Genomic DNA, 15,881 nt, shown 5'->3' with positions numbered 1-15,881 from the left:
GGTTTTTTCATGTGGCCGCCCATAAAATATACCATACCATATATACAAGGTCAATGATTTGGGAGGGGGTTGTGGTGTAAAGTGGGTGGTACAAGTGGGCGGTGGGCGTGGCCGGGCTTTCAGTGGAGCCATAAAAAATGGCTGCGTCCACTTTGAATTATTCACCAGCAGGTGGGCCAAATCAATTTGAAAATACGTTTTTTATCCATGACTTTTGCTCCCTTCAGGGGTCCAAATGCCAGGGTAGCCACATTCACCTAAAAAGCGTTAATTGATGGCCGGTTAGCGTATGTATAGGGTTACCACATGGTGATACCCTTTGGAACGGAATAAAACGGAGCCCACGGACCTTATGACACATTTGACAGTGTCACAAGGGCCGCGGGCCTTAAGTCACCATTGATAATACAATATTTTATTCGATACAAATACGTCTTAAATTTTTACACATTTCTGACAATCAAATATTAAATATTCTTCTTGTTACCCTGTAATAAAAAAAGGAGAAAGTATGAAATCAAATTGAAAACCCATTGGCATGGAAATAATTTCGCCTGGCTTTCTGCTTCTGCTGTTTTAATTTGTTGGCCCCCCCATTTGGCACTTACATCCCACACTCACGCACACATAGCCATTAACCCATTGGCTCTTTGTTAAAAACTTTGCTGCATTTTCACCACCCCCCTCTATAATTGACCCAGTCAATTAATAAATGCTTTCACATTGGCCCAACTCTGATTTCCTTTTGCCCAACTTAATGCTCCGCTGATTTTGCAGCGGTTGCACAAAAAGCGGTTAACTATGAAAGCAGAAAGGAGCAAGTAGAATGTCTTTATTACGCCATAATTAAAAGTAAATTTTTATTATATTTTAATTTACTCTCACTCCTTCGTTTTCCGTTTTCCCTCGGCCACTCCACAGAGTTATTTCACTCATTAAGTTAATGCGAAAAAAGGCGGGAAAAGGTGTGGAGTGAGGAACGCCAGATGAAGGTGAACGAAGGTGGATTAAGAGCGCTTCAAGGGGTCAACTGGCTGCGTCCCGCGGTTTACGAAAATATCGGGAACAAAACGTACTCGAAAAAGGGAGAGAACCAAAGGTAAATAATAATAATAAAAACATAAATGATATTAATAATTAGGTTGTTAGTTGCTTAAAACAGGGCATCTTTTTGATTTGGGACCATTTTTGAACAAGTTACAGCAAAATATCTAGAACAAAATAATCACATTTTTACCAAAAATCAAGATCCTGATTTTTTGCCCCAAAAACAAGCAGTATTTTGGCCAGAACAATGGAAATAATGGTCCTAAAACGGAATGTCATACCTTTCTGAGCTCGTAATTTAATTCGCAATCGATTGGCATTTCAACCTGGAAATTTTTAATTTTTGCCATCTTTCGCAAAAAATTATGATGGTACCCCTTTTCAAAATTGCGAAAATTTGGCCAAAAATCAATTTTTCCAAATCAGGCGGAAAGTGCACTGATATTAATTATAAGGTCGTAAGCTGCTCAAAACAGTACGCCTTTTTGATTTGGGACCATTTTTGACCAAGTTCATTTTTTTAAAAATCAATTTTAAAATAAAACAAATTTTTACGAAATTGATCGAAATTTTGATATTATTTCAAGCCTTAGTTTCCCTTCACTCATTTTTTTTACCCGAATAGAGCATCTTCAATTCGTTGTGCCCCATTTACTGCCTAGAGCCTGCTTTTGAAATTAGATTACGTATACGTATGTGGCATTAACTCCACGAAATAATAACACTATGCAGCATCCAAAATTAACCTCGATGAGTGCTATATTTTTGGATTCATTACAAATTCCCAAGTTAAACTGCGTTTTCCAAAGAGTTCCCCGACGCAAGGATTCTTAGCAAAAGGACCTCAAAGTTCGAAAAATGCTGAAATTGGCCAACTTTGCGGAGCTCTCAGAGGCAAATTGATGCATGGCTTGGTTCGAAGTTAAAGTTTTTTAAAAGATACACCCTTTATCTTTCAAACCCCATACATAAAATAATTTTAGGATTTTTTTTAAAGCAGAAATAAATTCCAAAAAACATAGTCAAAAAACTGAAAAACATACAGCTGCGGTCAAAATAGTAGCAGTGTCGCCGCCTTGTGTTTTTAAAAGTTTGATGTTGTAATTTTTTCTTATCCAATTAGTCTAATAGTAAAATTATAATCAATACAATATTACCAGGAAAAGATCAATTACAACAACAAACTTTTAAATACACAAGGCGGCAACACTACTACCATTTTGACCGCAGCTGTATACTTTTATGTTTTTTGACTATGTTTTCTAGAATTTGTTTCTGCCTTAAAAAAAATCTTATAAATTTTTTTTAAGTATGGGGTTTAAAAGATAAAGGGTGTATCTTTTAAAAAACTTTAACATCGAATCAAACCATGCATCCATTTGCCTCTGAGAGCTCCGCAAAGTTGGCCAATTTCAGCATTTTTCGAACTTTGAGGTCCTTTTGCTAAGAATCCTTGCGTCGGGGAACTTTTTGGAAAACGCAGTTTAACTTGGGAATTCGTAACGAATCCAAAAATATAGCATCCATCGAGGTAAATTTAAAAAGCACTAAAAATGCTGCACAGTGTAATTGATGAGGGTAGACGCCGGTGACCCAGTGTTTTTTTCTTTTTTTTTTGGTGGGGAGGGGGATGGCTCCAAAGGGGGTGGAGTGTTGCTGACGCACACACGCACGCAACACGGCCAAAAGTTTTATTTATAGCAGCTTCCCCTTCAGGAACAAAAACCGAAACCTAAAGCGAAAAAATAGAAATAGAAATAAAGCGAAAAAGTTGCCATGGATCTGTCGAGGACAATGGAAATGTTAGCCGAGAGGAAAACACACAGATACACGAAACACAGGACAGAAAGTGATATATATCTAGTTATGTATGTGAGGGCAAACAAAATCAAACTTTGCAGCCGGAATTTATTGAATTATTGAGCACCGCGCAGTTCTCGACCTTTTTTTATCTTTCGTTTTCTTTATCGCATCGAATTGAAATTTGTGAATTTAAAGGATACGGATAGCGAGTGTAATTAGGTATCTATACAAGCTGCGGGCGAAAGTGAATTTTAGATCACAACCCTTTTGGCCGCCAACGAAGCCGGCAGCCAGAAGCCAGAACCCAATTAAAATGCAGTTAACAGCGATTGCCTGGCTTGATTTGGCCTGATTATGTTTCTGGCCACTGGCTAAAATTAGAAGGGTGTATAATTAGAAGCAACTGAATTTCGCTCTAATTATACGAGCTCATTTCGGGCCAAAGAAAAGTATCTGCTTTAATTTCATATTTTTGCCCCCTTCAGTTCTTTTTCATTCATTTCCCTTTGCTTATCGGCTAGAAAGAAAAAAAAGAAAACAGTTTGGCTAGTTTCTCACAAACTTTTAGGGCATCAATTAAAAATATTTCTTTCAATGCTCGACAAACTTTCCAAATACTTAAATAAGTTTGGTGGAATTTTATTTATGGTTTGTATTTTGTACTAATGAATAACTAATATAGTTTAAAAAAGAAAAAAAGAAGGGTATACCGTATTTGGCGGAACGTATTTTTCAAAACGGACCATTGACTCACGGGTATCTGATAGTCGAGGTACTCGTTTTAAGCGTTCTCTCTTGTCTTCTTTGAAAATCCCTTGGTATTTTCTGGGAAATTAACAAACGTTCTGCAGCTTACTTATTAACAGAGGGAATAGTAAAAATGGAAAAGAATAAGCAGTATCAAGCCCCAGTTTTATTGGCCCTAACGATGTCTTAGTCACCGCTGCAGTTGATCTTCCTGCAAATCCTTCCAGCCAAGGACCAAGGACAACAGTCAACAGTTTAAGCCCGAGATAGGACAATGCGATGGCGAAATGAATAAGGCACTGGGTGCGAGATGAATTGCTGCAAGGGATACTGCGAAAAGGATACAAGAGAGCAAGGAGCAAGGAGCAGGGAGCAAAAGCTGGCCACTGAGAAGCTTTGATAATGACTACAAAGTCCACTCGGCAGCCATGGAAAGCGGACAAAGGACATTGGTTTATGGCGTCGGCGAATGTATCTGTATCTGCGAGATACGCGCCTCGCAACATATTGTGTAGTTTTACAGCTCGCCTCGCCTTCGCATTAAGTTTGCTTTCCCTTTAGGAGAAAAATAGAACTCCGGGCATATTCATTACTTCAATTTCAAATAATGAGTAAGAAAACGGTTTTAAAATTTCACCTTCAAATAAAGATTTAATATTCATAACGAAGAAATATTTAAAAATTGCTGTCGCTTGACATATGTATCACTAAATTTTTATAAAATGAGTAAAGAAAAAATGTATAAATAAATATTTGAAAAATTCCCCATAACATTATGATGAAGTATGAAATGATAATAACAATTAAACTTAATAATGTACAATAAATATATTATTAATGATTTCTCCCTTCTCAATACGGAGTATCTCAAAGTCGCTTCCGCTCCTGGAACGTATCTTTTTAGCTGGTGTATCTTTTTGTGAGCCGTCAACTTTGACGACAGATTGACGCCTTGTTGTGCGTGTATTCCTGTGTGTGTGTGTGTACTTTAACCGAACTGAATTTTCCCTCAGAGCTATTTCCTATTTTTAGAATTGCCTTCATTTGCCATTCCTGCCTTTTGCCATACATTTTTGTTTTTTTCTTCCTTTTTTTTGTGGCCCGGACAATGCCCGGGAAAGGATCTCAGACATAACCTGAATTTTTAATTTAACTGCCCAGTTTTTATTTGCGTATGTGGGCCATAAAAAGGGCCCAGAGATAGAGAGAGAGAAACGTTTTCCAAGCGAGTGTTAAAGCTTTAAAGCAGGGGTGCTTAAAACTATCTTATGTCAGTGAATTTACAAACACAATTAAGAGAAAATCGATCAAGATAATAGTGCGATACAAAGAAGAATCGACGTGTGCCCAATGCAAGATGGGCGTGTGACCGTAGGCATAATTTTGTGGGCTAAGCAACCCTGCTTTAAGAAAACTTACTTGTCTGTAATTAAATTAAATTGTAAGTAGAGCTTCCAGGACGAAGGGCTTTGCCTAGAGATTCATCTCTTATTTGGAGCACTCAATGTCAGATTTTCCACATGCACAGCAGCTACAAATGCATCTCGTTCGCTTTTGAGCGCTGTCTGCATATTAAAACGCTGTCAAAATTGCACGGCTAAGTGTCATTTCATTTGGCATGACTCCACCTCTCCCTCTCTGTATAGCCGTCTCTTTCCATAGCCCATCTCTTTCTAATTTCAGGCCATCAGCTGCAGGGCTCACACACATATTACCCCTAATTACCAGGGGTCGAAAAGCAGAGCCCAGTTCCTCCTGCAAAACCAAAAATTCCTATGGCTCGCTTTGATCGCCTGACAATTTTGCGGCTGGAAAACTGACAGTTTCTGGTTTCCAATTTTCCCACCGCGCTCAGGCATTTTACCCATCAATTGTAACTATTCCGAATCACACGAAACAATTTGCCAGCAAAATGCAGGCATTTCGAAATTCATCCGCAAATTGTCGACTGTAATTAGGCATTAAAGGCATAAATTATGCTTTGAACAGGCATTTAAGTTGAACTTTTATGTTAGATTAAATAGGTGAAATATTTTATATCGTATACGGGTAATTATAAATATTTTCCTTTCATTTGCCTGTGCCTGATGTTTGGCAAACATAAAAATGCAAAGAGAACGCCATAAAGCATTTCATTGAATATTTTTTTTGGGGCCCCTAGAGCAATATGGCAATATCCTTGCTGTGCTGAAAATTAAAATTTTATTAAAATCTCTCCCCAGATCGTTTTCATTTTCTGCCGCAGAAAGTGGCAAATAATCTTGAAGTTTGTTTGTGTGCCTCTGTGTGCGTATGAAAAGTACAAGGACTCTCTCTCCAAGGAATTGGCCAAGATGAAGAAGAAAATGGCCAAGAGAAAGTGGGCCGAATGCTCGGAATCGATTTGGAGAGCTTTTTTGGGTTTGCAGCGTGAAGGAGACAGTGCGAATTCCTTTACCTTAATTAAAAAAGTTTACAATTTCTCCTGGCACTGTGACAGCCTTTGTATGTGTGTGTGTGTGTGTTTATACTTGTATTTGTATTTGTGTGTCACATAATAAGCCGGAGAAAGTGCGTCAAAAAATCAACTGCTAAACAATGAGCAGCAACTTTCCCTGTCTGCCGTTTTGCTCCTTGAAAAAGCCTGCGGGAATCAGCTGCCAACTTATTTATTCCTTATTTTTGCTCCTTCCTCCTTGCTTTTGTTTTTGTTTTATTTCATTTTATTTTCTGTTTCTGGCGTCGGCTGGCATAAAAGTTTTAAAATAAACTTGTGTCATAAAAATTTCAAAAGTTTTCGCCAAAGCAGAGGCACAAAAACAAAAAGCAAAATATGCGTTAATTTTGAAAGGCAACGAGGAACGAAATGGGGCGAAACGAACCGGAATGGAACGGAAAGGACTGGCAAGAGGAAGAGCCGAACAAATTTCGCAACATTTGCTTTTTATGCCCAAGTTTCAAGCTTCAAAGTTGTTCTAATAAATGTTGATACACATGAAAATAATTACGAGCAGAGTGGAATGGGTAAAAGCCAGGCAGAAAATTCAAATTTCCTGCTGCTGGAAAAGAGTGAATCCTTTGGCGAAACACAAAACACTTTGTCCCTAATTCGGTTAGGAATTTTAACCTAATTTTGGTTAAAAGTTTGCGGCAAAGCTACATTTTTGTGATAATATTCAATAATTTCTCCAAAAATATTATTCTTTGAAGTAAAAAATATATTAATTAATTAATTTAATTTTATTTATATTATATATTTATTTTACTATTTTCATTTCTTTTTTTTTTCGGAAAATATTCTATCAGGAAGTGAAATATTTGTCACAACTTACAGCCCATAGAGGTACTTTTCCTACACGATTACAGAATTATTACAAATGTGAGTACAAATTATTTCTATGATTGTCGAACTTTTAAGTTGCCGACAAGCTGTTTCCAGCTCAATATTTTATGACCACTGCCGTCTGCCGCCTGGCATCTTCATCATCGTTATGGACATTTCAACTCGTTTTCATTTTATGATCCGATTTGAAGGTCATAAAGCCAACATTTTTTCGTTAAGGCAACACAAATCCGCTAAGACTTTTTCGCCCAATACCTTTTGGCCCTTTTCTCGTGCGAAGAAGAAGGCTTTGTCTTGGCCAGCAAAGCGGCGCGAATGACGACGAAACGCATTAAAACTGATTTATTACTGCAGATAAGTTTGGATTTATATGCCAAAGTCGGAATGTCTGCCCATCCACCGCCGCTTTTCCCGAATTTCCCCCAAAGTTTTCCGTGGCCTAATCTGTTTGGAATTCACCCCGCAGTCAAATACAAAACCTCTGGCACTTTTAATTAAGATTTAACCTTTAATTACGATTTAAAAAGATTACAATGTCAAATTCACGCTATCATCTAACCACTCCACCCACTCGCTTTATCCGCGGTTCCACTTTGTGCCACTCCCTCATCGTCAGCTACTTTCGCTGAGAGCGTTTCTCGATACGCGACCACAGGAAGGATGTGATTACATTGAGGGGGCTTGCAAATCCATCCATTGCATATCATTTTCTATTACTTACACTGAGGGAAAATATCTCAAAAAATGGCATAATAAGTGATTTAATTTTTACACTCCAATTAATGGCAATTTAAGATATTCAAAATCATTCTTTATTTACTTTAATTTACAGTTTTTTTATTTACTTTAAAGTTTTAACAAACTTTTTATAAGAAAGCTTGGTAACTTTTTTCTGATTAAAAATATGTCATGTAAAAAATCATTGCTTATTTTTTATCTCAGTGTAGGTTTCTAGATAATGCTAATGGGAAACGAGGAATAGGGCAAAGTCCCATTCCTTGCGAATTTGCGAATTTGTCTCCCCTTCATGTCTCTCCATTCTTTGGCTCGCTAATTATGCAAGCAATGGGCGTAGCAAACTCAATGATGCTAGCGCATTATCGTTATCGTTATCGCAATCGTAATCGACCTTGTAATTTTCCCCAGCATAATGGAGATATTCGAGCAGATGGCAACAAAGAAAAGCGATTGGCTGTGTGTCGTGAAGGGGATTGCCCTTTTTAAATCGGTGAGGTGACCCCGACGTGATGCGAATCAAGAGTAATTTATCTTACAGAACATTTTTAAATTCATGGGGGCTATGCAAAATAAGTAAGCATTTTTAAAGGCCAATTGGTTTCCTATAAATAATAAAAATCGCTCCATCAACACCAGAATTTAATTTACAAATTAATACCAAGTTTTATTTAATATTTTTTTGTTCCGAAATATGAGAAGAAAATATAAGTGAAGACTACAATATATTAAATTTGTGTAATATTTTTCTTCTACTTCAAGAAACTCTTGACCCCTTGTTAATTACATTTTATTAGCATCCCTATAAGTGCAACTCAGCAATTTGTTGACTTTGCGAATTTAATTATAATTATGAAATTTTCATTTCATCGGCTTCGGATAAAACTTCGCTGATAAATATTAGATATCGTTGTGTAAAACTTTTCAACATTCAGTGTAAACAAAACTGAGTTTGTTCATCCTCCGCAGGCGGCTTCCCTTCGTATTTTTCATTAAGTTTTTCCTTTTTCCACTTTTGTGGACTCTTGTATGTGTGTAGCTGTGTGTGTTCCCTTGTTCTCGTTGTTTTTGGCGGCATTGTTTCGCTTAGCGATATTAAGAGCTTTTGTTGGGTCCGCTAGTTTGAAGGAGCTTGCTTGTCTAACACCTCTCTTTTTCTATGCACTGGTAAAAAATACCGATGATAAGGTTCAAAAAATAAATCTAATACGTAAAAGATTAATAGGATTTTTAAAATCATTTTATGTTATTTTAAATTTAAATTATTTGAAAAATATCTGTTGACCATAAGAATAATTAAAAATTGCTGATCAATTTAGGTGATTTATTTTTTCCCAGTGTAATAGCCACGCCCCCTTTTCTGGCAGCAAGTGTGTGGGCGTTAATATTCATTACAATGTCAAACGCAATATCTTGGGACAAACGCAGGGACATGTTCTTGTCGTCCTTTATCTGGGCTTTCTCTTTCCCTCCTCCTCCCACTTTCTCCACATCCTGCTTTCACTTGAGCTTTGTTGGCTTTGCTTTTTGCTTTCTCCTATTTTATTTTACTTTATTTATGCCTGTGAGCTGCTCGCTGCTCGCTGCTAGCTGCCTACCCATAAGTTTATTATTTATAATCTCACTCAAGTGCGACACTTTTCTACGAGTGTGCTTACAGCCTCCCACACTCGCGCCCAACTTTTTATGTCCTTCGCCCTTCGGCAATCAGTTTATATATTTTGTATGGTTTATTAACAATTTGCGTTGGAAATAAAACAAAACAGCAAAGTTTATGTGCTTTATGGACACACACACATTGGGCCTACTTTAATGACCGCTGCTGTGGCTCACAAAAATATTGTCGCCTCAGCGGAAAGTACAAGGCGAAAAAAATGTTTTTATTGCATTTTATTGTTGAAGACATTTTCACTTTTATGCTCGCATAAAACCCAGACAAATGCGCCACTCTGAACGAGGAGTCCTGAAAACCATTCTTCCCTTCTTCGGGCTCCAAATTGAATTACACAAATTCTGTGTTCCCAAACAAAGAGCAAGACCCTAAGGCTATGTGAAGTGCTTCAAAAGATGTTTTCAAAATCATAGCTATATCTATTTGGTAACTTTCGGGTCACTTTGCCATTAAATTAGTTTTTAATAATACCATTTACTATTTTTAGCATGGGGTAATGCATGTTTAATAATTTATTTCGATTTTTGCTTACCAAATGGCCGACAAATTACTGAATGCACTTTGTCCCTTATTTTGCCATTTATTTTTCCCATTTTCAATTCAAACTGAAATTTGTACTAAGCTGATTGCAAAACTGCAAATTTATCATCATCGTATGGAAATAAGTTATGTAAACATGGAAAAGGACATGAATGTGTGCCGTTTGGTTTGTTTATTTGCCTTAAATTAGTGCAGCCCTTCGAAATCAATCTGTCCATAATCTCTGAAAATTCCTTTGGCAAATGCAAGGGAATTTATGGCAAAATTATTTGAAATGAAAATGAAAAATGATTGTGAAAAATGAATGTGTTTCCTTTTTTTTTTACAAAGAGCCACCAAAACAATGAGCTCTAAGAAAAGTTAAGTACTAAACTAAACCAAACGTGGAAAAATATTAGGAAATTATTAACTGCCAAAAGTATGCTATGACAATCGTTAATGTTTGCTAATCAAATATTTTCAAAACTGGTTCAGTTATCAAATTTTTGATTGTTCATATATATTTTTTTTTCCTTAATGACACACTTAACTTTAGTCGGTTAATTACACCAATTAATATGGACTCTGTTTTACAGGTGGTTTAATTACCCTTATCGATAAATGCAATGTGATAACACTTTGCTTCTAATTGTATATCAATTCCTAATCGATTGAAACCAAACTGATCGATTATCCTCGGGGGCCGTTCAATTATCCTTTGAAGATAAATGCTGCAATTACCATTGTAAGAATTAACGGCTGGAATTTTTTCTGATTTCTGCACTCCCATTTTTCCCATATGCATTCACAGCTATCGATTAATATCTATGGGTTATTGTGTTGTCTGGATAACAAAGGACTGAAAACTTATCGATTTTCGATTTGTGGCAAATGACAATGGAAGCCATAAGAATGTCGCTGTGTGGGTGAGCCAGTAAGTGAGTGAGTGAGTGGGTGAGTGTGTGTTAGTCAACTCAACGGAGTGTCGGCATTTGCAAGTAAGTGTTGGTGTGGCTACCGGGTGTGTGTGTGTAGGTGAGCGATAGAGTGAGAGCATTCCATTTGCCTGTGTAATGCAATTTGCTAGGCTCCCTCTCCCTCTTATTTTTGTTTGCTGTTCTTCCCTTTCTATCCTACGCCTCTTGTGCAACTCCTCTTCAGTCAAAAAAAAAACCTTTCATAGTTTCTCGGGTACTTTGGAATTTTGGAAAATATTTAAAAATAAAGCCTCCATACTCCAGAATAAAATATAAAATGATATAATAAAATTTGAATTAAAATTTGAAGAGTAGCATTTTTATGAAGTTTTTTATCCAATTTTTTTACAAAATAATCTTGGTTTATTTTTGGGTTCTTTGCTAAGAATTTTGCTCCCAATCAAAAAAAAACCTAAGGGCTTAGGCTTAGGCTAAGGGCTTTAAATTTTAATTATTTTTTGTATCATTAAACAGGTTTTCTTGTAAAAATATATATTTAAAAATATATATATCAAAATACTATGTAAAATTATTTTCGTTGTTTATTGCTTTGCCAGGGTATTCACATCTTCGATCCCCAAAACTAATCCCCGTGGCTTTTCCCCCATGTTATCCTTGCTCAACAGCTGTTGGCCTGTGCTCCATCCGCCTTTTGTGCCTCCTGTTTTTCTTTTTGGGCCGCCACACCAACTAATTGACTTTCAATGGAGGCTGCGCTCTCTCAATTACGCTACATAACTTAGTTAGGCTTATGATGTATAGTACTATGTAGTACACCGCGCACACATTACCCCTGCTACCCGCTACCCTACCACCCAAAGAGAAAAAAAAGTTCGTTTTGATTATGGGCCGCAAAAAGCCTGCAAAGTAGAATGTCTTTATTCAAAAAGCCAAACTACATGACAACAACGGCGGCAGGATAACGACTGAGCAACAACAACAACAACGAGAACGATGACAGCGACAACGCCTGCAAATCCTCTAAGCCACAATATTTACTGTGATGGCACAGTGGGAGATGGAAAATGTGGGCCGACAGCAAAAAGGGGGCGGCAAAATAGAGGGAATATCAAAGGGGGGAGAACCAAAGTTCGCGGTCAAGGGCACGACGACCTGCTAGCTTTTCTTATAGAGTACCAATTTTCGTTGTCTATCACAATAGTTTCTAGATTTCCAACAAACTTAAAACTCTTGTTATTTATTTTAGTTTTTTTTTCCAAAGTAAAAATAATTTTCTTTGTTGTTAATTAATATATTATTATTATTATTTTTTATCAAAGCATACACATATTTCCGTAGGTCCCACACTGCGTATGAGTTATAAGTTTATGCACCTTTACCTATACCGTTGTTTTGTAGATATCACTCATACGACTTGTTGCCCTTGTTATTTATTTATCAGTGTAAATATAATAGATATTTAATTTGAATTTATCAATTTCTTTCGGTTTTCAGCCTAATACACCTCGCAGTTTTCACGTGGGTTGGCTTCGAAATAAAAAGAAATAAAAAGAAAAATGGCGGGAAAGCTGAGTAAGAACAACAAGGCAACAAATGACGACGGAGGGAGAGGGCAAAGGGATGGGAAGAGGCAGATCTGGCAACAAAGCAACAACTAAAATTGAAAGGCAGACAAATAAAAAGTGACGAGCAAGAGCATACATATATAAGGAGGGGAAAAAGGAGAAGGAAAAGGGATGCTGAGCAACATGATAAAGGCACAAAAATCAATTTCTGTGTCAATTTTTTCCTTCTTTTTTTAGGCGCCGCGTGTGATGTGCAAGACGAGGGATAAAAAAGTGCGTGCGGTTTGGTAAAAAACTGGGCAAAACTGGGTGGGAAAACCGAGGCCCTGAACCGCACAAAATGCCGCTCATATTTCAAAGCAGTTTCGGGAATGTCCTTGGATTTGCCAGAGCCTTTCCGCCGAGGCGAAACAGGAACCAGGAATTGTGGCAAAAGGGGAAAAAGGGCCAAAAACACAATTAAGTGCAGCCAACGCATAAATCTTCTCTGCAAAATAAGTCGCCAGTCTGGGAATTTCAGCTAAAACTGTTGCCATTGTTATTGATGAACAGAGCGAAATAACTTTAAGGAACCGCACGGTCAGTGTATAAATTTGATACGGGTAAAAGGGCATTTTTAAATTTATAATATTTAGTTGATTAAATTGTTCAGAAAAGAAACAGTTAAAAATTCGAAAGTCAAGTAGTTTTTTTCTTATAATAAAAATGCTTCAGAAAAAAAAAAAAACTTTTTAATAATAAAAATGCTTTCAAGGTCTTTATGAACTCTTTTTAATTAAATTTGTTTTAATATAAGATGTAATAATACCAAGAGAATTTTTCTTAATAAAAATCCGGACCCCGCATAAAAATAATTTTCTCTTCTTTAATTTTCTATTTATTTTTCAACCAAATGGAGATATAAAATCCCCCGGATTAGTGAACAAATTCCTTGGAAAATGCAAAATCCCGCCTCCAGAGGTAAAATGTGGGCGCACACTGGCTGAGTGGGCGTGGCGCGTTGGGGGAAAATATTGCTGACAAGCCAAAAAGCGCAAGAAAATTTACGAACGAGAGTATTTTGTGTGGTAGCACGAGTAGTATCCATATATTTCGTAGTCTGTATTTCGCATTTTGTAGTTTGATGTTGTGTAGTTTTTATATTTATTGCATTGTTTACCGAGCACAACAAGGCAATGACAAGTCGGCCCATCTACTGTTGCCACGCCTTCGTTTTCGGGGTTTTTCAAGGGGGCGGTGAAAGGAGGAGAAAGGGGTTTTTCCGAAAGCAACAAAGTCACAAAGTTATTTATGTGAAAGTCTCGTTTTGTTGCGTGTCTCCTCATTGGATTCGATTTGACGCGAGTGCTTTGATTATTTTACAGCTTTTGCCTTTTTTGCTTTGATTTTTCGCCCGAATTTTGCCCCCGAATTTCCCTCCCTTCGAATTTTCCCGGGCTTTCTTGCTGCTCTTCTCGAGTGTGCGTTTTTCTGCAGTCTGCTAGACGAGGGAAATTTATGCCGACATCGCCTATATTTATAGACACCTTCACCTGTCTCAGCCAAAAGTCACTTACGAAATTAAATTTGTTGTCGCCTCTCGCCCTCTCTTTCTCCCTTCTCTCCCCCTATCTCTTTCTAGCAGATCCATTGCAAGGCGTTAAGAATACACAAATTTCTTTCTTATCACAGATTGTCAACAGATTCTACTCAAAGGAAAGGCATTGTCAATTATTTTTCTTTGCTCACTTCTCACTTTTCGCTGCCATCGATTGGGAAATGAAAAACGGGGAAAATGCCAAAGAAAAGTGGTTGTGGGAAATGGCGCAATATGGTTAACGGTTATGTAAATGGGCGGCCATTACGGTAATAGGCGGGAAAAGAGTTTTTCCTTGATTTTTCTTGACAGCAGAAATTTCGAATAACTTTTATCATTTCAAATCAAATTTTATGATAATTAAGTACAGCTTAATTTAATATTTAAGGACCTGTTCTTTGCCAAAAAGTAATTTATTTAAGCTACAATAAATAAAAAGGTGTAGGTACATAAAACTGAAGGAAACACGCTGTAAAGTTAACGAACTAAATAAAAAAACTGTGATTCATAGAGAAAAGTTTTCACTTTCACTTCATTTGCCTTCACTTGGGGAACTTTTAAAGGTGCGTAGAAAGTAATTGGAATTGGGTTTTGAAAAGTTTACAATGTAGCCTGGGTTTTGCTTTCTTTAAATACCATCGCCACCCTCCCTCCCACATTTTCCTTCCTTCGTCGGAAAATTCCTCTCTTCGTGTATTTACTTATTTGTCTTCTGTGGCAGCATTAACAAGTTTGTTTTTCGTGGGAAAATAAAAACCTAAAATTGTAAGTAAGAGTAAGTAGAGAGGAGAAAGTAGGAGTAACAACAAACCCAGATACATGTACTTCGCATATTAATAAATAATATACGAGAGTTCTCTGGGGCATATTATCCATCCACTCCCCCTCTCTCTTTTGCCTCTTTTATTATTTATATTATTTTATTGTGCATTACATCGTTGACAAAATGTTGTTGTTTTCGCCACAGTCTTGTATTTGAGAAAATTGTGCCTAAAGAAATGTTCAAAATTGAATTAACATTATGAGTTGAATATTTTCTTGAGTTCATTAAGGTTCAAGGCTGTGACTTGTGTTTTTAACTCGTCCCAAATATTGTCATTGCATTTTAAATTCATAACCAGAAAATAACCTTCGAATTATATTATTTTTTTTGTATAAAAAAATAGATTGCGTTTTCAATGGAAAATTTTAGATTTAGATAATTGTAATAAATTTTCTATGAGTCTCAACTAAATTTAATAGATAAATTCCGAAACAAATAGAAGCTCCTATTTATTTTAATATATCGCATACAAACTGCATTATAATTTGTTAGTAGCAGCAATTTAAAACATTCAACCCTCGCTGCCTCTGATTAAATTCCATTTAAAGTCATGTATTCCATTTAAAATATGGCATTTCGAAATGGAATAATTTAAATCATTTTAATGATAAACGCATGAATAAATAGCAAATGCTTTTTTCTAGAGTAGAGACAAATTAATTTAGCTTAAGCTTTTGCAGCCGGCTTTATTATTTGTAAATTCCATTTAAATTGCCACAAAGGCGAGTGCAATGAATTTAAATGAATTTCGAGTTTGGTTTTAAATCGTTTTCCGATCGAATTTTCCGCATTTCCCTGGAAAATGGTTGTGGGTGGGCCGACGCGTCGGTGGGCCCTCTCATTCTTACAAAACAAATATTTGCCATGTCACAAAGTTGCGAATACTTTTGCAGCCAGTTAAAAAAATAAAATAATAGTACAAAAAATAGATAAATAAATCAAAGCGAAGGACGATGTTGTTGTTATTGTTGATTGTTGATTTTTTAGTGGTGATTAATGCAATGCTAGTGTGCCAGTGTGTGTATATATGTTGAGCAATTTTATGCACTTGCTGCTGGAATTTTCCTTCGTGGCTTTTTTCTCAGTTGTTTGTTTTCTTTGTTGTTTGTGTGCTGCGCACAGTTTCATTAATTA

General features: G+C 36.6%; 1 protein-coding gene across 8 annotated transcripts in view; it reads right to left on the bottom strand.

The window, feature by feature from the left end:
* Positions 1–15,881, bottom strand: part of LOC108056672 (uncharacterized) — a 94,032-nt gene that overhangs the window by 57,267 nt on the left and 20,884 nt on the right. The window lies entirely within an intron of this gene.

The sequence above is a fragment of the Drosophila takahashii genome, chromosome X, assembly GCF_030179915.1.
Source record: "Drosophila takahashii strain IR98-3 E-12201 chromosome X, DtakHiC1v2, whole genome shotgun sequence".
Taxonomy (NCBI): Eukaryota; Metazoa; Arthropoda; class Insecta; order Diptera; family Drosophilidae; genus Drosophila; species Drosophila takahashii.
This window is presented reverse-complemented; position numbering and strand designations above follow the sequence as displayed.